At 43.0% G+C, this 27,849-nt stretch overlaps 2 pseudogenes; both read right to left on the minus strand.

Moving 5' to 3' along the window:
• Nucleotides 1–1,421: 1,421 nt before the first annotated feature.
• LOC129393140 (cytochrome P450 2C23-like) lies at nt 1,422–20,838 on the minus strand (annotated as a pseudogene).
• Nucleotides 20,839–23,799: 2,961 nt separating this feature from the next.
• On the minus strand, nt 23,800–27,511 carry LOC100967839 (signal peptidase complex subunit 2-like; annotated as a pseudogene).
• Between the last annotated feature and the right edge of the window lie 338 nt (nt 27,512–27,849).

Genomic DNA, 27,849 nt, shown 5'->3' on the forward strand with positions numbered 1-27,849 from the left:
TTAAATGTTTGCTATAATTTGCATATATATGATATAGTTGAGTGGTAGTTTTCTTTCACTTATGTATATTTGGGGGAATTTTATATAAATAATGCTAATTTTACAGATCTCAAAGTATAATTTTCAGATTCTGAGTTGTTATATGTGTTTATACATTGACATGTTTTTCTTCTGTCCAGCTGACATTTAATGCTCAATTGTATTCTAAGGACCGGTGACTGTGCTATAGTTGTTGTTCAATACATTTAACAACACCCACGATTAATGTATAATACATTTGCTTTAGAATTCTTTATCCAGGGCCAATTTCAAACAACAAAATTGTTTCTATGTGAAAACATAATCAACTTTTTATAATGTATTGATCTATGACATGCTATCTGGGAAGGCATTGTGGCTAAAGTGGCTATGGCCTGGCACAGTGGCTCACGCCTATAATCCCAGCACTCTGGGAGGTTGAGGTAAAAGGATCACTGGTAGCCAGGAATTTGAGACCAGCCTGGGCAACACAGTCAGATGCCATCTCTACAAAAAAATTAGCCAGATGTAGTTGTGCGTGCCTGTAGTCCCAGCTTCTTCAGAGGCTCAGGTGGGAGGATCACTTGAGCCCAGGAGTTCGAGGCTAAAGTGAGCTGTAATCATACCACTGCATTCCAGACTGGGTGCCAGAGCAAGACCCTAACTCTAAAAGAAAAGAGAAAAAGAAAAGGAAAAAAATGACTGATTATATAAGTGCTTTTTTTTTTTTTTTTTTTTGAGACAGAGTCTCACTCTGTTGCCAGGCTGCTGGAGTGCGGTGCGGTGGCGCGATCTTGGCTCACTGCAACCTCCGACTCCTGGTTCAAGCTATTCTCCTGCCTCAGCCTCCTGAGTAGCTGGGATTACAGGCACGCACCACAATGCCCAGCTAATTTTTTTTGTATTTTTAGTAGAGACAGGGTTTCACCATGTTGTCCAGGATGATCTCGATCTTCTGACCTCATGATCCGCCCACCTCAGCCTCCCAAAGTGCTGGGATTTCAGGCGTGAGCCACTGCGCCCGGCTGTAAGTGCTATATAAGTGTAAATGATCTATAGAGAAAATGCATGTGTTTCATCCACTCCCAGATAAACATATGTTCAGAAACATTCGTGTGTGTATATAATATATATCACTTAGCTCATCTGAAATATATATTGAAAACATTTAGGCCAGGCACAGTCATGCTTGTAATCCTAGCACTTTGGGAGGCCGAGGCGAGTGGATCACCTGAGGTCAGGAGTTCGAGACCAGCCTGGCCAACAAGGTGAAACCTCATCTCTACTAAAAATACAAAAATTAGCTGGGTGTGGTGGCAGGCGCCTGTAATCCCAGCTACTTGGGAGGCTGAGGCAGGAGAATCACTTGAAGCCAGGAGGTGGAGGTTGCAGTGAGCCAAGATCGTGCCACTGCACTCCAGCCCGGGCAACAGAGTGAGACCTTGTCTCAATAAATAAGTAAATAAATAAATAAGCAAGCCTGGGTGCAGTGGCTCATGCCTGTAATCTCAGCACTTTGGGAGGCCAAGGCAGGTGGTGCCTGTAATCCCAGCTACTCAGGAGGCTGAAGAAGGAGAATTGCTTGAACGTGGGAGGCGGAGGTTGCAGTGAGCCAAGTTCATACACCTGCATTCCAGCCTGGACAACAGAGCAAGACCCCATCTCACCAAAAAAAAAAAAAAAAAAAGAGTTTACTTTACTTTTCGTTTTTTTTTTTTTTTTTTTTTTTTTTTAGCAGCTCCTTGTGGAGCATGGCTAACTCATAAGTACTATGTCCAGAGTTGGCCTTAACATTTTCATTTAACAAACCCATCAGGGAGAGGAATGTCTCATTCTTGTACTGGAAACACTCCTTGAAGAGGAAGGAGCAGGTAAATTGCAGGGAGCAGAGGCAAGGATGAACGTGGAGTCAAAAGGCTGAGCCGATGTGAGAAAATAGCAGCCCCCACATTTAGAATTTAATCATCTTGCATCAGGATTTGAAGACCTGGGCTTCCCTCCTGTCAGCTTTATTATATAGAGTTCATTTTCCTCTAAACTTCTCCAACCTAGGATGTAATAATAAATATAGTAGTAGTATTATATTATAGCACAGGATACCAATTGCTGTGTAGTATTGTACTATACTGCTAATAACATATATGGATGCAATAATAGTAATCATAGCAACAAGTAATATTATGGAGCATTGATGATATGTTGGATATTGTGTAAATGTTTTAAATACTGTATTATTTCATCTTCATTCTGAGGTTTGGTTTTTAGCCCCTCATTTTTAGATGAGGAGAATGCATCTTAGAAAAGTTAATTTGGGCCAGGCGCGGTGGCTTACGTCTGTAATCCCAGTACTTTGGAAGGCCGAGGCAGGCAGATTGCCTGAGGTCAGGAGTTCGAGACTAGACTGGCTAACATGGTGAAACCCCATCTCTACTAAAAATACAAAAATTAGCTGGGCATGTTAGCACATGCCTGTAGTCCCAGCTACTTGAGAGGCAGGAGAATTGCTTGAACCTGGGAGGTGGAGGTTGTGGTGAACTGAGATGGCAACACTGCACTCCAGCCTGGTGACAGAGCAAGATTCTGCCTCAAAAAAAAAAAAAAAAAAAAAGGAGAATTTGTCAGGCTGGTTGGCAGTGGCTCATGCCCGTAATCCCAGCACTTTGGGAGGCCGAGGTGAGTGGATCATCTGAGGTCAGGAGTTCGAGACCAGCCTGACCAACATGGAGAAACCCCATCTCTACTAAAAATACAAAATTAGCCAGGCATGGTGGTGCATGCCAGTAATCCCAGCTACTCGGGAGGCTGAGGCAGGAGAATCGCTTGAACCCGGGAGGCGGAGGTTGCGGTGAGCTGAGATTGCGCCATTGCACTCCAGCCTGGGCAACGAGTGAAACTCCGTCAAAGAAAGGAAGGGAAGGGAAGGGGAGGGGAGGTGGGAAGGAAAGAGGGGAGGGAGGGAGGAAGGAAGGAAGGAAGGAAGGAAGGAAGGAAGGAAGGAAGGAAGGAAGGAAGGAAGGAAGGAAGGAAGGAAGGAAAATTTGTCCAAAAAAGCAAAAAATAAAAATTTAAAAACTTTTAAAAGGACAAAACAGAAAAGTTACTTTGTCCAAATTTACACATCTGGTAAGTGCCTAAGTTGGGAAATGAATCCAGACAAAAGGATTCCAGGGTTAGGGTTACAAATAGCTTTGGAGATCATCTTCCTCCCATCCCTTTACTCCTTGCTCCCTCCGTGATGGAGAGAGCAGATCTTGGGTAATCATAGAGTCACTTCCCAGGGAGGAGTGTGGACGGGGCGGTGTGTGTAAGAAGTCCCCGCGCCCCCAAGGGCACAGTCAAGGGAATTCTCCCTCTGCTTTTCTGAGCTCCTCCACCAGGCCCTGGGCTCCCTCCTGCACCCTCTCCTCAATGTTTTTCTTCCCATCCCAAAGTTGCTCAGGATCATAAGGGAGAAGCGTTATGTTTGTTTCCACTTCTCTCCATTACTGAAAAACAGCCCTAGGAGAGAAGCAATGAGCAAAAAAGTACTTTGTATCATAGAGCTCAGCTTTCCCTCAAGTTTCCAGTGCCCCTTACCAGGGATTAAGAGCTGGGAATTTAACAGCGGATCTGTGGTTTGGGTTGAAATGTTTGTTATAAAGAAAATAAAATCCAAGTTCTGGTCAAAGGAGGCAGAAAAGGTGGAACTGGACAAGGGGGATGGTTGGCAGGTAGAGAAAATTCCTAAGAATGGAAGGGTCCTCTGTCTGGTTTTGTTAAAAAAAGACAAAACAAAACAAAACAAAGTCAAAAATGGTATATGATCTCACAAACCCACTTCCTGGGTTGGCTGGTTGGTTGGTTGGTTGGTTGGTTGGTTTGTCTCTTTCTTTCTTTCTTTCTTTTTCTTTCTCTCTTTTTTTTTTTAACCTTTCATCTCTTTCTAACTTCTGCTTTAGTTCAGTTCTATATGTGATTTTTCTCTATTAGAGTATAAGCAACTTCGAAGCAAATCAATATGGGGTTTATGTTTCTATTGTCCTCAGAATTTACTATAGCTAATGTTAGCCTCATCTGAATAAGAAGAAACAGTGGAGCAACGGAACCCAGGATGTTTCATACCAAGGCTTACTTCTTCCTTTGAACAATATATCCTAAATTTCCTATTTCTCTTTTTTTCTTTCTTTTAAAATTGTAAATAAATTTTTTAAATGTTGTACTTTTTTTGGGAGATAGGGTCTCACTCTGTCACTCAGGCTGGAGTGCAGTGGTGCCATCATGGCTCACTGCAGCCTTGACCTCCTGGGCTCAAGTGATCCTCCTACCTCACCCTCCCAAGTAACTGAGACTACAGGCACACGCCACCAGACTTGGCTAATTTTTGCAGAGATGAGGTCTCACTATGTTGCCCATGCTGGTCTCAAAATCCTGGGCTCAAACAATTCTCCTGCCTCAGCCTCCCAAAGTTCTGGGATTATAGGTGTGAGCCACTGCACTGGGGCCTCCTATTTCTCTTAATGCACCATCAATGTCTAGTGCTCCCAAATCCAAATCTTAGGGGCATCTTCTCATCCTTCTTGCCCTTCACTTTACATAGCTGCTTTTGCTAAGCCTTATTGATTGACTCCATCTCCAAAATGTCATTCTCATCTTTCCCTTCCTGCCAATCCATACTGCACCACTATACTTCAGGTTCTAACATTTTCAGAAATCTAAAAAGTTACACTTGTCTCAGACTAGTTTCCTTTATCGGTCCTCTAAATCCACAGAGTTGCCAGATTACTGAAAACCAAATTACAAGGACAACACTGATGTCTTTAAAATCTCAGCCTTTCCGCCATTACTGCATGTCCCTCAACTCCCACTCTGTGCGTGATGGGCCAGGCATAGCTGTTCACTAAACTCATCCGCGCTGTTTTGCATCCTCATTTTGCTCATTCTTTCCCTTGTGCTTACAGTTGTGCTCCTGCTCTTTTTGCTTCTTTGAGTTTCTAACTATCACTTTAAGAGCCGTCTCAAAAACCTTCTCTTTGAAGTCTTTCCTGTACTTCTCTATTGGAGGTAATCTCTCCTTTAACTTTACTTTGTAATGCTTTAATGCAATTTATATTTTCTCTCTTGTTTTCATCATTTGTTTACTTGCGCAATTCCTTATTCTAGATTTTGGTGTCCTATAACTTAGAATGAGGTTACAGGATTGGATACAGGTTACAGGATATCATGTGTCACAGGATATTTCCTGTGACATCCTGTGACACATGATAGTCTCTTACCTTCCACATGGAAGATGTTCAATACATAATTTTTAAAATATTCATCACTAACACCGTCTCTACTAAAAATAAGAAAAAAATTAGCCAGGCGTGATGGTGCGTACCTGTAGTCCCAGCTATTCGGGAGGCTGAGGCAGGAGAATCACTTGAACCTGGGAGGCGGAGGTTGCAGTGAGCTGAAACTGCACCACTGCACTTCAGCCTGGGCAACAGAGGGAGACTCCATCTAAAAAAAAAAAAAGAAAACAAATTCATCCCACATCTACAAAATTGGCAAGCACTTAAAAATTATAGTACCCAGAGAAATCAAGCTTGTGGCAAATTTGATGCATTCATTTGGTCACTTTGCATATCGCTATATATTTTGGAAATGATTTTGGAAATTAAAGAAAAATTTACAGCAAAAACCATTAAAATTATCTTTGATCCATTAATTGCTGTCTTAAGAATTTATACAAATAAATAATTCAGGCCAGGCATGGTGGCTCACGCCTGTAATCCCAGCACTTTGGGAGGCCGAGGCGGGCAGATCATGAGGTCAGGAGATCGAGACCATCCTGGCTAACATGGTGAAACCCCGTCTCTACTAAAAATACAAACAAATTAGCCAGGTGTGGTAGCGGGCACCTGTGGTCCCAGCTACTCGGGAGGCTGAGGCAGGAGAATGGCGTGAACCTGGGAGGCGGAGCTTGCAGTGAGCCGAGATTGCGCCACTGCACTCCAGCCTAGGCGACAGAGCGAGACTCCGTCTCAAAAAAAACAAAAAGAAATAATTCAACAAAAGATATAAGATGTACACTACAATGCTATTATCAATCAAGGAAAATGACTGAGGCAAGTCTCAAATCATTTTAGCAGGTTTATTTGCCCAACTTAAGGACGTGCGCGCAGGAGACAGGTCTATGCCTTTCTCCAAAGATGATTTTGAGGGCTTCAGTATTTAAAAGGGAAAGAGCAGTGTATTAGTCTGTTTTCACACTGCTATAAAGAACTACCTGAGACTGGGTAATTTATAAAGAAAAGAGGTTTAATTGACTCACAGTTCCACACAGCAGGGGAGGCCTCAGGAAACTTACAATCATGGTGGAAGGCGAAGCGGAATCAAGGCACATCTTACATAGTGGTAGGAGAGAGAGAGAGAGAGAGAGAGCAAAAGGGGAAGTGCCGTACTTTTAAACCATCAGGTCTTGTGAGAACTCACTCACTATCACAAGAACAGCAAGGGGAAATTCGCCCCCATGATCCAATCACCTCCCACCAGGCCCCTCCCCTAACGTGTTACAATTTGACATAAGATTTGGGTGGGGACACAGAGCCAAACCACATCAGGTGGGATATTCAGAAATACACAATTTTCAAGTAAGGGAGGACAGCGGAAAATAGTCATTCATGCCTTCGTCTGGCTCAGTGGAACTGTATTTTTACATAAGATAATGTAGACAGCAGGTCAGAGGAGACAATCAGATATGCATTTGTCTCAGGTGGGCACAGGGATGATTTGAGTTCTGTCCTGTGTCTCCCATCTGTGAAGATAAGCTATCAATTTGCATTGCCATGGTGAACTTTAACAGAAACGCTTTAGGGTAAAGACCTTGGGACCCATAAAGAATTTCCTTGTGGGCAGAGTGTGAAGGAGGTATGTAGCTGTTCATCTTTGTAGCCATCTTATTTAGGAACCAAAATGGGAGGCAGTTCCCAGCTTGACTTTTCCCTTTGGCTTAGTGAGTTTGGGGTCCCAAGGTTTATTTTCCTTTCACACCATCAATACTAATTTAAGAAATCTGTGAACAATCTAAGTTCTAATAATTGGGTAACAGTTTGCATAATTATAATAAACCAATATTAGGAAAACAACCAACTATGAAAATGATAATTACGAAAACTATGTAGAAATATCAGAAATATTAATAACATTTTAGAAGAAATAAGTATGCAAAAATTTCTGGGCTGGGCATGGTGGCTTACACCTGTAATTTCAGCAATTTGTGAGGCTGAGGTGGGCAAATTCCTTGAGCCCAGGAGTTTAAGACCAGTCTGAGCAACATAGTGAGACCCTGTCTCTAATTTAAAAAAAAAGAAAAGAAAAAATGTCTATATACTATAAATACAACTGTGTAAAATATGCATGTATATGGACAATATCTGGGAGACAGTACATAAAAATAAAAATAAATGCGTTAGTATATTGAGGCAATATGCTTAGTGGTATGGGCTCTCAAACTAATCAGACTACATTCAAATCTTATCTCCAGCACTTTCTTCTTGGGGCAAGTTAATTAACTTTTGTTTGTTTGTTTTTGAGACAGGGTCTCACTCTGTCACCCAGGGTGGAGTGCTACAGTGTGATCTCGGTGCACTGCAGCCTCAACCTCCCGGGCTCAGGTGATTCTCCCATCTCAGCCTCTCGAGTAGCTGAGACTACAGGCACATACCACCACGCCCAGCTATTTATTTATTTATTTATTTATTTATTTATTTATTTATTTATTGTAGTTCTTAGTAGAGACAGGGTCTTACCATGTTGACCAGCCTGCTCTCGAACTCCTGGGCTCAAGCCATCCACCCAATCAGCCTCCCAAAGTGCTGGGATTACAGGTGTGAGCCACTGAGCCTGGCCTATTTAACTTCGATTGCCTCAATAACTTCATATGAAGAATGAAAACAAAAAATAGCATCTTCCTCATGGGACCGCTGCGCTGACTAAATATGATAATGCATGCAAAATCCTTAGTAGAGTATCTGGCACATAAAAGGTACTCATAAATGTTAGCTGTCATCATCATAATCATCATCATCATCATCATAATGAGAATTGTTATTTTCTCAAACTCCTGAGATCAAATGGTCCCAAATTCCAAAGTGCTGAGATTATAGGCGTGAGCCGCCACTCCTGGCCTGAAAATTGTTAGATGCGATTGCAGGAGTACTTTTTTTTTTCTCTCTTTCTCTCTCTCTCTTTTTTTTTAGAGATGGGGGCTCACTATCTCGGGCAAGCTGGTCTCGAACTCCTGGCCTCATGTGATCCTCCCATCTCAGCCTGCCAAAGTGCTGGTATTCTAGATGTGAGCCACTGTGCCTAGCCCTACCTCCTTTTTTAAAGAGATATAATCTCACTCTGTTGCTCAGGCTGGAGTGCAGTGGCATAACCCTAGCTTACTGCAGGCTTGAGCTCCTGGGCTCAAGCAATCCTCCCACCTTAGCCTCCCGAGTAGCTGGGATACAGGTGTGCGGCACCACACCCAGCTAATTTTTAAAACGTTTTGTAGAGAAAAGGTCTTGCTATGTCACCCAGGCTGGTCTTGAACTCCTGGAGTCAAGCAATCCTCCCATCTCAGCGTCTCAAAGTTCTGAAATTATAGGAGCGAGTCACTGTGCTTGGCCTAAATATTTAAAACAGAGGAAACTCAATCCAGGGAATTAGCATAAAGGAGATGGAAACACTGAGAGGCCACACCAGGGCAGCAAGCCAACCTGGTGATTATTAGCAGCAGAAAGTGGCTACCACCTCCCAGTGGAGGCACAAAAGGAGGAGTTGGCATCCTTGGAGCTCTTGGTTACCTGACAAGAGCTGGAACCAAAGCAGGTCTGTCCTGAAGGAGCTGGAGCTGCAGGGGACATACAGCCTAGGGGGAGATGCTAGCCCTGGCCTCCTCTCTCCTCCACTCCCCACTCTCTTGCCATTGCCTCCCTTTGGCTGATTCTACCAGAAGGCAGCTGTGAAAGAACTGTGGGAAGTCCAGCCTGCAGCACCCTAAAACTGTTGAATAAATAGGGCCCATGACAGACAGGAGAGAAATGGTTCTCAGGTCAAGCACAGAGAAAAATGGATCATTCCTGAGGGAGAAGGCATTACCCAAGAGGTCAGATTCTCAGGCAGGTGAGATGCTGCAGGACCTAGGGCACAGGTGGAGATTCTCCCAATCAGGAGAAGGTACACTTTTTCAGTTGCAACCAGAGGAAAAAAGGAGAATATGGGTGTAGAGGCAGCTAGACCTATAGATAAAATGTTGAAGAGGAGAGAGAGTTCCTTGGTGATGCCTCTATTTTTTTTTTTTTTTTGAGACAGAGTCTTGCTCTGTTGCCCAGGTTGGAGTGCAGTGGCACGATCTCGGCTCACTGCAATCTTTGCCTCCCAGGTTCAAGCGATTTTCCTGCCTCAGCCTCCCGAGTAGCTGGGATTACAGGCGTGCACCACCACACCCAGCTAATTTTTGTATTTTTAGTAGAGACGGGGTTCCACCATGTCGACCAGGCTGGTCTCAAAATCCTGATATCAGGTGATCCATCCTCCTCTTCCTGCCAAAGTGCTGGGATTACAGGCGTGCGCCACCGCACCCGGCCTATTTTTTTTTTTTTAATCCATTATGATTCAATGGCTCTGAGAGTGTAAGTGCATAATTGGGAGTTAGTAGGAGAAATAAGGAGTCTCCGAGAGTAGAAAAGTGAGCAAAATCAAGGAACTAACCGAGCCGATCAAGACACTAGTCGAGGTCTGCAGGTATAAATGTAAAGGGAAGCTGGTCTAATTCTTGTGAGAATTTCCCTAGAAGTGCTCATTTTCTGAGCACAAACACAGAGAAGACAGGTGGTTGAAGTCTTCCGGGGTTGGAGTATATGCCAGGCAAATATGATGGAGGGAGAGGGGGACAGTGTGTTTTCCAGGGACTGACTATAATCATGAGCTATGTGAAGGGTGCTTTGCTTTTTGTTTCTTTTTGTTTGTTGTGAGGCATTGTCTTGCTCTGTCTCCCAGGCTGGAGTGCAGTGGCGCCATCAAGACTCGCTGCAGCCTCAGCAGATCCTTTCTCCTGGGCTCAAAGGATCGAAGCAGCTGGGACTGCAGGCGCTCGCCACCACGTCCAGCTAATTTTTTTTTTTTTTTTTTTGTAGAGACAAGGGCTCATTATGTTGCCCAGGCAGGTCTCAAACTCATGGACTCAAGCTATTCTCCCACCTCGGCCTCCCAAACTGCTGGGATTATAGGCATGAGCCACCACGCCCAGCCCAGACTGCAGCTTTGATGCCCTTTGTCCAGCTTATTAAGCCTTTTTGCCCCATAGGGCAAGTAGGAGAGACGACTCCGCCTGGAATCAGGGGAGTTCCAGCAGTGGCCACTCTTCTTCCCCAGCAAGCACCATGGCAAGCCTCTCAAGGTTGTCCCTGATCGTCCCTGTGGGAGTCTGGTAGTGGGCCCAGAGGAAAGGGCTGCGAGAGGAGATAAGCCTCTTCTGTTTCCTTAGGTTTGCTCGCCCGCCTAGGACTTCACATATTCTTGCCAGCCCTCACTTGGCCATTAGCAATTCATGAAACATTTCTAGTTGAATCACCTTATACTGTGCGAGAGTGCTATTTGTCCCAGGCCAGCACATGTTCCAGCCCTGTGTCGCCTGTCTTTCCTAGCTTTCGGGTAACACCTTTCCCTGAACCCTCAGTTCTCTGATGAATTCAAGAAAAGTTAATTTACTGTTGAGGTGTTTTTTTTTTTTTTTCTTATATGGGTAGAGCAATGCTTTTCTAGCTTTTTACTTCTCCAAGCTAAAACTGGAAGTCCTCAAATTATATTTATTGTAATACTCATAAATATTAAAGGTTTTGCGCCTGAGCTGGGTGCAGTGGCTCATGCCTGTAATCCCAACACTCTGTGAGGTTGAGGTGGGAGGATAGCCTGATGCCAGGAGTTTGAGACCAGCCTCAGCAATATAGTGAGACACTATCTCTAGAAATAAAAATAAAAAATTAGCCAGGTGTGGTGGCACATGCTTATAGTCCCAGCTACCCAGGAGGCTGAGTTGGGAGCGTGGCTTGAGGCCAGGAGGTCAGGGCCACAGTGAACCATGAATGCACCACTGCAGCAGGGGGCAGCAGAGCAAGACCCCATCCCAAAGGACAAAACAAAACAAAGTTTTCTGCCCATGGAAAGAATATTTTATCCAAATGTAATAGTAATTTCAATGAAAAGGTCATTCCGCCATTCCTTGTGCATGGGAGCAGAAGTCTTCCCACTCATTCTTCATCCCACTGCAGCCCAGCTCTGCCCTCTTTCTACTGACATGGCTCCTGCTAAGGATGTGAACACCACCTCCTTGGCCAAATCCACATCTATGGTCCGTGAACCCAACTGACAACCCTTCTTCCTTGGCTTCTGAGTCTCCCCGTCTCCCGGTGTCCTTCCCATCGCTGGGGCTGGTCTTTCCCAGGCTGCTCAGAGGGCCCCTTCATCTGCCTGGCAGTGATATCCCTTCCCTCCTGCTCTCTTGCGGTGTAGACACCACCTACCCATCAAGAGGAGAGGCCTTATTCCTCTCACTGTGAATTTGGGTTGGCTGTTGGGAGTTGCTTGCAATGAATAGACTGTGGCCATACATTCTGAGGTTTGGTAGGCAGAAGCTTCGCAGCCTCTGCCTCGCTCTCTAGATGTCCCCCAGGAGGCTCCCTCCCGGGTTCCAGGCGCCAAGCCATGAGGTGGGCAGGCCATAAAGATGCTCCGGTTGATGCTTCCAGCTGACCTCAGCTTTGGGGTCATCCCCGCTCAGAAGCCAGACTTGTAAGTGAAGAAGCCTCAGCGGGATTCCAGCCCTCAGCCATTTGAATCCACGCAGCTGTTCAGGGTGGAAAAAATTGGATGTCTGCCGAGGCCCCAGGCTTAGTGGATCAGGGAAAAGCCATTTTCACTGTACCCCGTTCAGATTCCTGACCCACAGAACTTATAAGGATGAAAAATGCTGGCTGCTTTACATCACAGAGTTTGGGGAGGTTTGTCACATAACAAGAGATACTTGGAAGGCTCTCCCATGTCTCCTCACTCTTTGCGGAGAAACTTGTGAATTTATATGTACACATTTAAAATACATTTATTTAGCTTGGTGCAGTGGCTCACGCCTGTAATCCCAGCAGTTTGGGAGGCCACGGCAGGCAGACCATTTGAGTCCTGGGGTTTGAGACCAGCCTGGGCAATATGGTGAAACCCCGTCTCTACTAAAAATACAAAAATTTGCTTTGCGTGGTGCCTGTAGTCCCAGCTACTCGAGAGTCTGAGGTGGGAGGATCACCTGAGGCATGATGGTGCCACTACACTCCAGCCATGGTGACTCTGTCTCAAAAATCAAATAAAATTTATGTAACATATATTTGTATATCATATATTTATATTATTATAGTTATTAATATATAATACATATAATATATAATTATAATATTTATATATTATAAATTATAAATATATGCTGTAACATATTATGTATTTATGTAAATATATCTATTTTTAAGTATATTTGCTTCTCTCTCTCACACCTGCATCCCTGTAATTCTGGTGCTTTTCAAGGAAGCAATGCCCTCCACACCCCAGTGTGTCAGTGTGAAGTGCGTGGATGGGTTGCATAATTGCATAGTGGGTTGTTCCTATTTATGTAAGCCAGATTCTCCCATAGATCTCTACAATTTACTACTAGATTCCTTTCCAAAAATGTTATAGTATCTGTGCTCCCTCAGGTAAGGCATGAGGGGCTGTTTATCCATGCCTCTAAGAACACTAAGTTATTTTAAACTTTGCATTTCAGTGAATGAACAATAGCTTCTAATATTGGTATGTGGCTCAGATGAATAAAATAAAGTAAGAGTTTGATCTGTTGTCATCTGTCAATGAGATAAAAATGTAAAGATTAAGAAATGAGAGGTCGGGCATAGTGGCTCACACCTGTAATCCCAGCTCTTTGGGAGGCCAAGGTAGGAAGCTTGTTTGAGCCCAGGACTTCAAGACCAGCCTAGGCAACATAGTGAGACCCAATCTCAACTTAAAAAAAAAAAGAAATGAGGCAAAATATTGAGTCAATAGTTACCAGGAAAGGTTTCAACAACTTGATTAGTTAGACATATATTCCAGGAATATGCAGCACTATGTTATAGCTATTTAAAGATGTCAGAAAGCAGGGCAGGCATGGTGGCTCATGCCTGTAATTCCTGCACTTTGGGAGGCCAAGGCAGCAGGATTGCTTGAGCTCTGGAGTTCAAGAGCAGCCTGGGCAACATAGTAAGACCCCATTTCTACAAAAATTACAAAAATTAGCCAGGTGTGGTGGCACTTGCCTTTAGTCCCAGCTACTCGGGAGGCTGAGGCAGGAGGATTGCTTGAGCCCAGGACTGTGAAACCAGCCTGGTCAATATAGCAAGACCCTGTCTCTTAAATAAATAAATAAATAAATAAATAACAAAAAAAATAATTAAAGATCTCAGAAAGCTATTTAGTATTTTAGCAGTTATTCCATTTACTAAGGTATTACTTATTGAATTGTTTCCCCCCCCAAAAAATGTTGGCGCCCTGACCCCCAATATCTGTGAATGTGAACTTATTTGGAAACAGGATCTTTACAGAGGTCAGGTTGAAATGAGGTCACAGGTGGGCCCTAAGCCAATATGACCGTCCTTATAAAAAGGGGACATTTGGGCACAGAGACAGACATGCACACGGGGAGAATGTCATATTAACATGAAGGCAGAGCTCAGGGTGATGCACCTACAAGCCAAGGAACTCCAAAAATTGCCAGAAAGTCACCAGCAGCTAAGGCAGAGGTACGGAACAGATTCTCCCTCACAGGTCTCAGAAGGAACCAACCCTGCTGACACCTTGATCTCAGACTTCCAGCCTCCTAAGCTGTGAGACAATTAAGTTCTGTTGTTCTCAGCCACCAAATTTTTGGTACTTTGTTATGGCAGCCCTAGGGAACTAATAGAGAAGGAAAACTAAAATATCAATGAATGGCTCTTTTCTCTGTTATTTTCTAAAATAGAAAGGTTAGTGGAAGGAAGAGCTGAATTATCTGTTCCCATTACAGGCTAGTAAGGAGTGGTAACAAGAATTTTAAGGAAAGTTTGGAAACCAATTTTTCAGAGTTACCCAAACTGCAAGTTTTAGACCAACAATTTTCCCCCTTTTCAGAGCAATCTAGCCCAGTGGCCTCCATCTCCAGTTTTAAAATTAATGTAAAAGGTCATGCATACCCAATATAATCAACTCGTTTTTCAAAAAGGGAGGTTGTAGAAGGAGAGCTTGGTTACTTCTTCTTTTTTTATTTTTCTTTTTTCGTAAACTCAGTGGTAAGAATTGGTTGCTTCTTTAGTAAACAAATGTACCTTGATCTTAGGTGAGAGAGACCAAAACTCACTTCTCTTGTAGCACTAAATACACTGCATTGTATTTAACTAATGATTCATAAATATGCTTTGAAAGAATTTAGTTTCTACTTTTCCAGGACTTGCAATTTTATAATTTTAAGTGGTTTGGAGGAGACTTTCAGACTGTCCTAAATTTTTTGTATTGTGTGTTACTTGATACATATAAAGGAATATATGTAACACATCTAAATTTTGAAGCATAATAACAAAAGGAATTATTTGTGAGCCTATTATCCAACTGAAGAACTAAAACATGGCTGGCACCATTGTAGCTCCCTGTGCGTGACACCCCTGATTTGACCCTCCCTCCTCTCCATCCCCCTAGTGCCCAGGCTGTCATTGAAAGCACAGTGATTTTTATGTCTAGTCATTGTCTGCTGTTGTGGCCACGGTGCCACTGCATCCTGTGTGTCACAGGAAACTACACCCCAAGCATGACTGCTCCAGCTCCCTCAACCCTGAGACCTCTGGGTAACAACTCTTATTTCAAAGGTTCTCAGATTGTTTTTATCTCAATTAGATTCACAGCATGAACCTGCAGGATACTTGGGGTCTGTTTCTGATGTTCATCTCAGTGGAGCTACCAGAGCATCTGTTGTCATATAATTAAACAAACAAACAAACAATTATATATGTTTTGTCCATAGTTTGTGGGAGCTTCTAAACCATTGGAATTTCCTGAGTGTTAGAAGTGCCATTGGTAGGCCGGGCGCAGTGGCTCACACCTGTAATCCAAGCACTTTGAGAGGCCAAGGCAGGTGGATCACTTCAGGCCCGGAGTTTGAGACCAGCCTGGCCAACATGGTGAAACCCCATCTCTACTAAAAATACAAAATTTGCTGGGCATGGTGGCAGATGCCTGTAATCCCAGCTACTTGGGAGGCTGAGGCAGGAGAATCACTTGAACCTGGGAGGTGGAGGTTGCAGTGAGTGAGACTCCATCTCAAAAAAAAAAAAAAAGTGTCTTTCGAACATAGCAGATCCCTGGGATCACACCTGAGTATGTGCCAATGAGATGATTCAGGTGGGCTCTAGGATAGTTTTAAGATGGGGGCCAGCCATGCCAGAAAGACCAGCCATATGTTTAGAGGGTTGGGGCTTTGAGCCAAGTGATATCAGCCTGAACTCTCAATCTCCATGGAGGAGAGGAGGCTGGAGACTGAGTTCATGAGTTCAATGACACGGCCAATGATTCGATCAATCATGCCCATGTAATGAGACCCTAGTAAAAACTCTGGACACTGAGGCTCAGGTGAGCTTCCTGGCTGCTGAACACATTGGTGTGCCTGGGGGGTAATACATTATGTTTGAGAGCCTCCCAGACCTCACCTTATGGGATTCTCTATTTGTATCCTTTATAGAATAAAACTGTAAGTATAGCAACTTCCTGAGTTCTGTGAGTTGTTCTAGCAAATTATCATACCTGAAAGGGTCATGGGAAACTCTGAATTTTTTTTTAGTCAGTTGATAAGAAATCTGGGTGACCTGGGGACCCTTGAATTTGCAGCTGGCATCTGAGGTGAGGGTAGTCTTGTTGGGGACTGTGTCCTTGATCTATGGAGTCTATGCTAACTCTGGGTAGTTAGTATCAGAATTGCATTGCAGTATGGTAGCATCTAGTCAGTTGCTTAGTGCAGAACAGACACCGTTGAATTAGTTAATCAACATTTTTTGCTAAATATTCAGGTGCCAAAGAAAATTAACCTGTATTTTGATTTGAAAATAAAATATCTTTTCTGGGCATCATCAACAATTGGAATATGTCCTCTGCCAAGGGATTTATCACCCTGATCAATCAGAGCTTCCTTCACTGCCTCACATCCATGGAAGACCATGGTGGGCCAGGATCCAAAGTACAGGGTGTAAACAGAGCCGTACTCTTTGGCCAACTGGAAAGAGATGCAAGCACCTGTGTAAGTGCTAGTGTGAAATCTGTTGAAGGTTTGGGGAGAAATTAAGTAATAATTTTACATGTGGCTTAGCCTTTGCTCCATCAGTTCCATTTTAGGAATTCAACCTGAGGCATTGACTTGCATTCATTCTTTCCTTCATTTATATATGCAATCACTCAGCAAATATTTACTAAGCATCTATGCTATGTCAGACAGTGTGCACAGCCCAGGATTCCTCATGGAAAGTCTGGTGAAAATGACAGGAAATAAACAGCCAAACAAACTACATTTGCAATACAAATTGAGCATAATTCTATAAAGTGATAAAGAGTATACTGTGTTGGATGACAAAGGGAGAACTTAATAAAATAAGTAAGAGAAGGCTTTTATGAGGAGGTAGTATTTAAGTTAAAACTAAAGGTGAGGAGGAAGCAGCCAGGATAAGGGGTTCAGGGAGAGCTCACTATGCAGGTACAAACTATTTCAAGGATGATATCCATATATTGGCCAGGCACAGTGGCTCACGCCTGTAAACCCAGCACTTTGAGAGGCCAAGGTGGGAGGATAGCTTGAGCCCAGGAGTTCAAGACCAGCCTGGGTAACATGGTGAGATCTCATCTCTAAAAAAAAAAAGAAAAAAACCAACATATATTTATGGTGGTGGTGTTCAAGGAGGAAAATATGGTACTAAAGTATCCAACAACTAGGGGTTGGTTTTGAAACTTATTTTATATTCATGCAATTAAATTCAAAGCAATCACTTGAAATTAGTTACAGGAGGTTATATAATGTTATGGAAACATGCCCTCCAGCCCAGGTGACAGAGCGAGTCTCTGTTTCAAAAATAAAACATAAAAATGGGCAAAAGATCTGAAGAGACATGTCACCAACAGAAGATCTATAGATGGTACTATAGCTTGAATGTCCCCTCCAAAAATCAGGCTGAAATTTCATTGCCATGGTAACAGTGCTGAGACAGGACCTTTAAGACTTGTGATTAGGTCATGAAGGCATTGCCCTCCTGAAATAATTAGTGTTATTGTGGGCTTGGGTTAGTTATCACAGGACTGTGCTCCTGATAAAAGGGTGAAGTTCGATCTTCTTTTGCTGTGTCTCTCGTGCGTGCTTTCTGGCTGTGTGTTATGATATAGCAAGAGGCCCTCATCAGATGTGGCCCCTCAATCTTGGATTTCCCAGCCTCCAGAGCCATGAGCCAAAAAAATGCTTCATTTCTTTCTAAATTACCCAGTCTGTGGTATTCTATTACTGCAGCAGAAAACAGAATAAGACAGATGGCAAATGAGCATATGAAAATATGCTCTACATCATATATCATTAGGAAATTGCAAATTAAAACAGCAATGAGATACCACTACACATCTATTAGAATGGCCAAAATCCAAAACATGGACAACTCCAAATGGTGATGAGGATGTGGGGCAACAGGAACATTCCTTCATTGTTAGGAAGGAATACAAAAAATGAAACTGCCATTTTGGAAGACAGTTTGGCAGTTTTTTTGTTTGTTTGTTTTTAAGACAAGGTCTTGCTCTGTTGCCTGTGTTGAAGTGCAGTGACTTGATCATAGCTCACTGCAGCTTCTAACTCCTGGGCACAAGTGATCCTCCTGCCTCAGCCTCCCAAGTAGCTGGGACCACACCTGGCTAATTTTTAGATTTTTTCGTAGTGATGGGGTTTTACTATATTGCCCAGGCTTTTCTTGAACCTACGGCCTCAAGCCATCCTCCCACCTTGGCCTCCCAAAGTGTTGGGATTACAGGTATAATTGACCACACCTTGCCTAGTTTGGCGTTTCTTACAAAGTAAGCATACTCTCACCATGTGATCTGCAATCACACTCCTTGGTATTTACCCAAAAGAGCTGTAAACTTATGTCTGCACAAAAACCTGCACGTGGATGTCTGTAGCAGCATTTTTACAATTGAAGCAACTAAGATGTTCTTCGGTAAGTACATGAATAACTAAACTATGGTACATCTAGATAATGGAATATTATTCAGTGCTAAGAAGAAATGTGCTATCAAATCAAGAAAAGACATGGAGGAAACTTAAATGCATATTATTAGGTGAAAGAAGCCAATCTGAAAGGGTGATAGATGGTATGCTTCCAACTATATGACAGTTTGGAAAAGGCCAAAGTATGGAGACAGCAAAAAAGATCGGTGTTTGCCAGGGCTTGGCGGGAGGGAGGGATAAATAGGCACAGCACAGGCGATTTTCAAGGCAGGAAACTATTCTGTTTGACACTATAATGGTGGGTACCTGGTCATACACATTTGTCCGAACCCACAGAATGTACAACATCATAAGAGAACCTAAGTAAACTATTGTCTCTGAATGACGATGACATGTCAATGCAAGTTCATCAATTGTAACAAATGGACCCTCTGGTGTGAGAGGTCAGTAGTGGGGGACATTGTACATGTGTAGGGGCAGGAGGTATATGAGGACTCTCTGTATTTTCCACTCAGTTTGGGTGTGAACCTAAAACTGTTCTAAAAAGTAAAATCTATTTTTAAAAAAATTACCTCTGTTCCCCTTCTCTGCATTATTTTTTCTACAGCATTTATAATACTATGATGATATATATACATAACATATATATGTATATTACAGTATTACAGGTTGAGTGTCCCTAGTCCAAAAATCTGAAATCTGAAAATCTCCAAAATTCAAAACTTTTTGCATGCCTACATGACGCCACAAGTGGAAATTTCCACACTTTACCTCATGTAATGGGTTGCAGTCAAAACGCAATCAAAACTTTGTTTTATGCACAAAATTATTAAAAACAGTATATAAAGTTTACCTTCAGGCCCATTAAGATGCATATGAAACATAGATTAATTTCATGTTTAGACCTGGGGCCCATCTCCAACATATCTCATTATGTATACGCAAATATTCCAAAATCATGGCCGGGTGCGGTGGCTCACACCTGTAAACCCAGCACTTTGGGAGGCTGAGGCAGGTGGATCACCTGAGGTCAGGAGTTCAACACCAGCCTGGGCAACATGGCGAAACCCAGTCTCTACTAAAAATACAAAAATTAGCCGGATGTGGTGGTGCACCTCTGTAATCCCAGCTACTCGGGAGGCTGAGGCAGGAGAATCTCTTCAACCTAGGAGGTGGAGGTTGCAGTGAGCCAAGATTACATCACTGCACTCCAGCCTGGGTGACAGTGAGACTCCGACACACACACACACACACACACCATATATACACACACACACACACACACACAACTATATATATATTTTGGAATATATATATATATATATTCCAAAATCTGAAAAAATCTGAAATCTGAAACACTTCCGGTCCCAAACATTTTGATAAGGAATACTTAACATGTGTTGACTTATTTTGGTTTTGTCTCACTCTCCTTATTAGAATTGTTTAAGTTATACAAGGGCAGGGTTTTTTCCTCCTCTTTTGTTCATGGCAATGCTCCCAGACTCTAAAGGGCACCCTGTCAAAAAATATGGCTCATGGAATGTTTATCTAAGAAATTAGCGCTAAGGCTTACCATCAGATAAATGTCCTGTGCTGCTTCTTCTGTCCTAGAGAATATGTTTTTGCAATGAATTTATGGAGACAACGTCTTTCCCCCAAACAGCATTTCCAAAGGTACGAATATCAGCCAGGGTAGCCAAGCTGGGCTGCATTAGAGCTGGGTGTTGCGGAGAGGAGTGGAGATCACTCTCTAGAAAGAGGATCACAAAGCCTCCCATGGATCACTTAGTGTAAAATAATAGTAATAATATCCAAGGGCATTTATTACTTTTTTTTTTTTTTAAGCAGAGTCTTGCTCTGTCACCCAGGCTGGAGTACAGTGATGCAATCTCGACTCACTACAACCTCCACCTCCCAGGTTCAAGCAATTCTCCTGCCTCAGCCTCCTGAGTAGCTGGGACTATAATAGGCACGTGCCACCACACCCGGCTAATTTTTGTATTTTTAGTAGAGCCTGGGTCTTGCCATGCTGGCCAGGCTGGTCTCGAACTCCTGACCTCAGGTGATCCAATTTATTACATTTTTACATTTCCACGGCTTGCTTTTTGGTGTTATATGATGGGGGCATTGGAAGCTTTCCAATTAAAATATGTTCTGTCCCCAGGATTTTCTCATTCACTAGAATTCAACCAATAACTCAAGTTAGGTCAACACCCTCACTACCTGCTCTGCAGTGCTCCAGTCCTAAAGCCAGAGGATATCTGTCTTGTATGACAGTAATAAACAACCAAAAGTAGCTCCGTGATGTGAAGAACTAAGAAAGGCTGAGGTAAGACTGCTGGCCCGCAGTGGTCTGAGACGCAGAACCTGGCCTAGAGATGACCAGCCTTGGAATCAAAGCCCCTTATCTTGGAGAGAGATGCAAGGGCATCCTTGGGGTTTCGTTGCAGCCTATTCCCAATCATGGGAAGGGGAGTTGGGCTGGGACTTTTCTTCCACACCAAAAAGAAAATCAGGCAAGTGACGCACATCGCAAGAGCCGAGCAGTGGGTTCCAGCAACTCCATTTCACCCCTGGTGTTAGCAACCATCTGGGTCACCAGTCAGAAAGCAAAAGCTTGTAGAGGAGGAGCCCAGCTGGCTACCCTGGCTGATATTCATACCTTTGGAAATGCTGCTTGGGGGAAAGATATTATCTCCCTAAATTCATTGCAAAAACATATTCTCTAGGACAGAAGAAGCAGCACAGGACATTTATCTGGAACCAGTCTGTCCCTGCTGGACAAAGGCTGCTCTGGGTTCTTGGACTTGGAAAAAAAATGGAAAGAGGTTTTGAGTTTGTTGACTTTGCTGAAGCTTGAGATTAAGAAGGGTTCATCCTTCCCTACCTCTTATTCAGAAAATCTGCAACTTTTCTCTTTGAATTTCTAAGCATCCCCATTATATGTACTTTTTCTTTTTCAGCATTGATGATTCATTACATATAAAACTTCATTTTATTTTTCATAGCTTTCTGAAACTGTTCAAATAATTAATTTCACAAATTATAAAAAACAGGTCATATATTCTGAGATCTGATTTGGAAAAACACAGCTGTCAAAGTCATCCTCCTCAAACATCATTTTTCTCATTTCTCTCATCAGTTAGAAGTCTCCTGTGTTCTTGACAGTGAATTGAGGTATTCGAAAAAAAAGTCCACGTGTCCATCCACAGATGAATGGATAAATACAATGTAGTTATATGTACAATGGAATATTATTCACCCTTAAGGAGGGATGATATTCTAATACATGCTATCCACGGATGAACCTTGAAAACACTATTCTAAGTGAAATACGCCAGACATAAAAGGACAAATATTGTATGATTCTGCTTATATGAGGTATCTTCAATAGGCAAATTCACAGAGACAGAAAGTAGAATAGAGGTAGGTTACGAGGGGCTGGGAGGAGGAAGGCAGGGAGCTATTGTTTAATAGTCGCAAGAGTTTCTGTTTGGGATGTTGAAAAAATTCCGAAAATTGATAAAAGTGATGGTATTTATTGCCACTACTTGTACAATTTAAACATGGTTGAAATGGTAAATTTTTTGTCGTTTACATTTTGCCACAATAAAGACAAAGAAAACATCTACTAACTTGGTAGTTGAAAAATGTTAACTCATTTTTATTTGCATTTAAAATAATGCTGTTATTGATTTATTCTTTGATTTTTAATAATAGCAAATTCTCCAAGATCCTGAGATTTATTCTTTGAAATAAATCTTCCTATTAATGTCTCATGGTCTATACCTTATTTTATAGGGAATTAAATTGTTACTGTAATACATCTTTTAAAAAAATCTAAAAAAAAAATCCACTATGGGTTTCCTACTACTTATTGTAGCAAACATGGAAAATCTCTGCAGCATTAAAATTCTTAAATGGTTTCAACTCTGATATTTTTCTCTTATTTCAGAGCCATCCCTCTGTATTTCCCACAGCAGACTATTTACTTCCATTAAGCAAACTTGCTGATTAGCCTGCATTCACGTATCCACTAGCACAAGGACCAGGAGGATTTTTATGTAAAGGGTTTTAGGGCCCATGAGGATGGGGCCAGGGCTGAGGATGGGCTTGTGCATGGAGAAAAACCAAAGTAGAGAGAATCAGCTGGGGGTCCTCACATATATTTGTCTTCCTTTTGGTACCGTCTGTGAAACCAGCATCCACTGGTGTTTTTGCTGTTTCTGCGAGTATACACTTGCAGACATTTCAGGGAAGTAAATTATTGACTTTGAAATACTGTGAAAAGTTGGAACTTTAATGTTGATTTGGATGTGGAAAGCAGGTGAATAAATAGAGGGAACTGGTAAACACGTTGGGTGAAGGGTACTTTGACAATGACAGAATCATGTCCGTCTTCTGCTTAAAACTCTTGAAAGGTTTTTTTTTTTTTTCCCCACATCTTCTTTCCTTTTATTGAAAAACATTTTAGAAAATGTCAGTTAATAAAAAGTAGCAATGAATCAACAGGGATATACTAGTGGAAAACACAATATAAAACTAGAAATGCCATTGGCTTCTTCAATTGATTAAGAGCACAAAATGTAACAGACAGAAGGTCTGTTTTAAACCAATTTTCTAAAGCGATGTATTTTTAAAATTCTCCCCATCAGCTATGTACACACTCACAAAAACAATGTGTGAAGGAAACCTGTCATACACAAGAAGTTGTATCCTGAATTCTTCAGGGAAACACATGTTGAAATAGGAATTAAAAAGAGCAACAGGTTAATTATATATATGTGTGTATATGTATATATACACACACATACATACACACATACATATACATATATATATACATATATATATATATTTTTTTTTTTTTATTTTTTTGAGATGGAGTCTCGCTCTGTCACCCAGGCTGGAGTGCAGTGGTGTGATCTCGGCTGTGAAACCTCTGCCTCCCAGGTTCAAGCGATTCTCCTGCCTCAGCCTCCCAAGTAGCTTGGATTACAGGCACCTGCCACCACACCCGGCTAATTTTTGTATTTTTAGTAGAGACGGGGTTTCACCATGTTGGCCAGGCTGGTCTCGAACTCCTGACCTCATGATCTGCCCACCTCGGCCTCCCAAAGTGCTGGGATTACAGGCATGAGCCACCACGCCTGGCCTAATAATATTTTTAAATTGAGTCTTCAAGCACTGCATGGCACAAAGCTATACTATATAAAGTACTGCTAGGTTCAAAGGAAAAAATCTGTACCGCTTTTAGCAAAAGTGCTTTTCCAGAAAAGCAAATCAAAACAATGTAATCAGCAGACCAAGGAGGTTACAGCCAGACATCAGGCTACACCTTCTCATATCTTGCTAGAAGATCCTATTTATCCAGAATAAAATTTCAGGACAAAACAGGGACATTTTAAACATTTCTTACTTTACGCATTTAAAATTTTCTATATTTTCAGCATGATCCAGCAGAAAGAGGGCTGCTGTGAGAACTGGCTATTTTATTTTCTTTCTGTGGTGAGACTGTCATGGAGCCTGGATATTTTAGGCTCTTATGCATCCCTGACCAGTGTCCCACCGTGGTCAAAAAACTTAGCAATGAACTTGGTGAATTCGGCTTCCCGCAGCTGCCTTCTTCTCCCATTGATGAAGGCCAGCTGCCAAATATCAGGATCCACTCCTGCAGGATCCTTCCTGTGGGCCACAAGAAAGACGCTCTTCTTATGTGAGCTATATAAATGGTCATGACTGGGCGCCTGGCTCACGCCTGTAATCCCAGCACTTTGGGAGGCCAAGGTGGGCAGATCACTTGAGGCCAGGAGTTCGAGACCAGCCTGGCCAACATGGCAAAACCCCGTCTGTACTAAAAACACAAAAATCAGCCAGGCTTGGTGACATGTGCCTATAATCCCAGCTACTCGGGAGACTGAGGCACAAGAATCACTTGAACCCAGGAGACACAGGTTGCAGTGAGCCAAGATTGTGGCACTGTACTCCAGCCTGGGTGGTACAGCGAGACTCTGACTCAAAACATAAAAAAATAAATAAATGGTCAGAATCCCCATCATCACAAAATAGGATAGGATGCACATGGCCAAAACGGGCTTGGACTCGGCAAAGGGGTGCACAGAATCCCAAATCAAAGCTACTATGGTAAGGAAACAGGAGTGCAATCAGATAGTGAGGCAAATGTCAATGAGACCAAAATTCTCCCCCTACGGGTATTTTTCCAGAATTACCTTTCTGGCAGAATCATCCAGAGTTTTTCATAGCGGATCCATCCCACTTGTCAGTTTTTCCATGCTTCTCATCCGTCTTCCACTTAGCCAACATGCCACTGAGGCTACTGCCTGTCACGCAGCTGAGACCACCGCTGGCCCCACTACTGCCTCCGCCACCACCACTTCTCCTGCCCTGGGCAGCTGCCGCCATCTTGTCGCAAAAAGCTTTCTTTGAAAGGTTTGTTTCCAACCTTTGGGAAAAGCCACCAATGGGTAATAAGACTTAGAAGGCCCACCATGCTCTACCTTGCCCTTCCCCTCTTCTCACACCCACCTCTTCAGCCTCCTGTTTTGGTGCTCGCATTCTCACTAATAATGTTGCGCCTATATTGAATTTTTTTTACCATTTCTGGAAGGTTCTTGAACTGAGGTCTTCACACTATTACTCAATCCTTTAAAAAAATAACAGCTTGAGATATAATTCATATGCCATATAATTTATAATTTAAAGTATACAGTTCAGTAGTTTTTATTTTTTATTTTTTTAATTTTTATTTTTTGAGATGGAGTCTTGCTCTCTCACCCAGGCTGGAGTGCAATGGCACGATCTTGGCTCACCGCAACCTCCGTCTCCTGGGTTCAAGTGATTCTCCTGCCTCAGCCTCCCCCAGTAGCTGGGATTACAGGCGGACGCCACCATGCCCAGCTACTTTTTTTGGTATTTTTAGTAGAGACAGGATTTCACCATGTTGGCTGGGCTAGTCTCAAACTCCTGACCTCAAATGATCTGCCCACCTCAGCCTCCCAAAGTGCTGGGATAACAGGCGTGAGCCACCGTGCCCAGCCTCAATAGTTTTTAGTATATACAGAATTATGCAACTACCACCAAAATCAAATTTTAAAATCTCTTCATTACCCCAAGAAGAAACGCCATGCCCATTAGCAGCTACTCAATTCCCTCTCCTCCCAGCCTCAGGCAACCACCAGTCTTTTCGTCCATAGGGATGTGTCTATGATGAACATTTAATATAACTAGAACCTGGCTTCTTCCTCTTAGCCTAATGTTTTCAAGGCTTATTCGTGTTGTAGCATGCATCAGTACTTCATTCCTTTTTTATAGAATATTCCATTGCATGGATAGACCACATTTGATTTATCCATTCATCAGGTGATGGACACTCTGGAGTTGTGTCCACCTTCTGGCTACTATGCATAATGCTGCTATAGAGCGCAAGTCTTCGTGTGGACATGTTCTCATTCTTTTGGGTAGATACCCAGAAGTGAGATTGCTGGATCGTATGTTAACTCTGTTTAACATTTTGAGAAACTGTAAAATGTTTTCTAAGGCAGTGCCCTCATTTTACATTCCTACCAGCAAATTATGCAGATTCCAATTGCTTCACTTCCTTGCCCACACTAGTTACTGCCTTTCTTATTATAGCCATCCTAGTGGGTGTGAAGTGGCTATCTTGTTGCATTCCTCTAATGACTAAAGATGTCGACCATCTTTTTCATGTTTTTTTTTCTTTTCTTTTTTTTTTTTTTTGAGACGGAGTCTTGCTCTGTCGCCCAGGCTGGAGTGCAGTGGCACGATCTCGGCTCACTGCAAGCTCTGCCTCCTGGGTTCACGCCATTCTCCTGCCTCAGCCTCCCAAGTAGCTGGGACTACAGGCACCTGCCACCACGCCCGGCTGATTTTTTGTATTTTTAGTAGAGACGGGGTTTCACCGTGTTAGCCAGGATGGTCTCAATCTTCTGACCTCGTGATCCGCCAGCCTCGGCCTCCCAAAGTGCTGGGATTACAGGCTTGAGCCACCGCGCCCGGCCCTTTTTCATGTTTTTATTGGCCATTTGTATACCTTGTCTGAAGAAATGTCTGTTGAGATCCTTTGCCCATTTTAAAATTGGGTTGTCTTTTTATTGAGTTGTTATTCCCCGATCTTTAACTGGCTGATGCTCTTTTTCATTCTTTATCTTCTCCCTCTTTTTTTAGACCCTCCTAGCACTGCATTCCTCCCACTTTGATAAGTCTCTCAAGTGCTTTGGTTATGGTCTACTTTCCCACCAGACTGTTCTTTTTTTTTTTTTTGAGACAGAGCCTCACTCTGTCCCCCAGGCTGGAGTGCAGTGGCGTGATCTCAGCTCACTGCAACCTCTGCCTCCTGGCTTCAAGTGATTCTCCTGCCTCAGCCTGCCAAGTAGCTGGGACTACAGGCACATGCCACCATACCCGGCTAATTTTTGTATTTTTAGTAGAGATGGGGTTTCACCATATTGGCCAGGCTGGTCTCGAACTCCTGACCTTGTGATCCGCCTGCCTCTGCCTCCGAAAGTGCTGGGATTACAGGCGTGAGCCACCACGCCCAGCCCAAGACTGTTGATTCTAAGAGAGCAGAGACTATGTCTGTCTTACTCACTGTTACTCATTACTGGCCCATTACTTTATACATTTTAGGTTTCCTGGCACATATCAGGTACTCAACAAACATCTGTCGAATTGTATTTAATGTGATTTTCACAGTTTCTCTTGTGTCAGGAGGGTTGCTGTCTCCATTGAAAAGGTTTTTTTGGGTCACCTCCTCTCTAACCATTTGTGGTCCTGTCTCCTACCAGTTGGGGGTTGTCCCAGAGGCTATTAATTCTTGTGCTCGAGTTGAGCATATGTTTGGACTGACTGCAGCCTCCATAGTGTTGGAGGATCCCTAGGGTGAAAAGCAGTAAGTGCAGCTCATGTGTGAGGTGAGATGCAGTCAGAGGAAAGTGAATTGATGCCTCATGGAACTGTCTACCATGGCCACAGCTGGAATTAGAGGTGGGGTGGAGTGGAATTGTGATAGGGCGCCAGAGGCATCAGACACACCCAGTTTGTCAGAACCTGCCTTATGTGTCTGAAATCCAGTTACAGTTATTGTGCCTATTAAGATGCACACCCTGACAGACTTGCATATGGAGAAAACCAATGCAATTTTGTTTTGAACAAATTGCCTTTCTACCCCTGCATCAACCACTTATGGAATGTGCTGTCCCCAGGAAGGGGATGTGATCTTGGCCCGGGGCAGGGGTCTTTAGCCAAGGAAAATTTCTGCAGAGCGACTCTGCTAAAAGCTGTCACCATGAACACTCCCAGCAACTGGGAGAATGAGTGATTCACATCTGCAAACAGGATCTGGGTGTTGTGCCATCAGCCCTGCACTGTTCACCTCCACTTGCTTTGTAACCCAAATAAGGGGAGCTGCTCCCCCAGGCTCCAAAGGGCTGATCTTTCTGGAATCAGCTGTCATACCGCTCAGCTTACTAAGAGCACCTCTGCCAAGTCCTGCAGAGGGCAGA

The sequence above is a fragment of the Pan paniscus genome, chromosome 8 (genome assembly GCF_029289425.2).
Source record: "Pan paniscus chromosome 8, NHGRI_mPanPan1-v2.0_pri, whole genome shotgun sequence".
NCBI classification, from domain to species: Eukaryota; Metazoa; Chordata; class Mammalia; order Primates; family Hominidae; genus Pan; species Pan paniscus.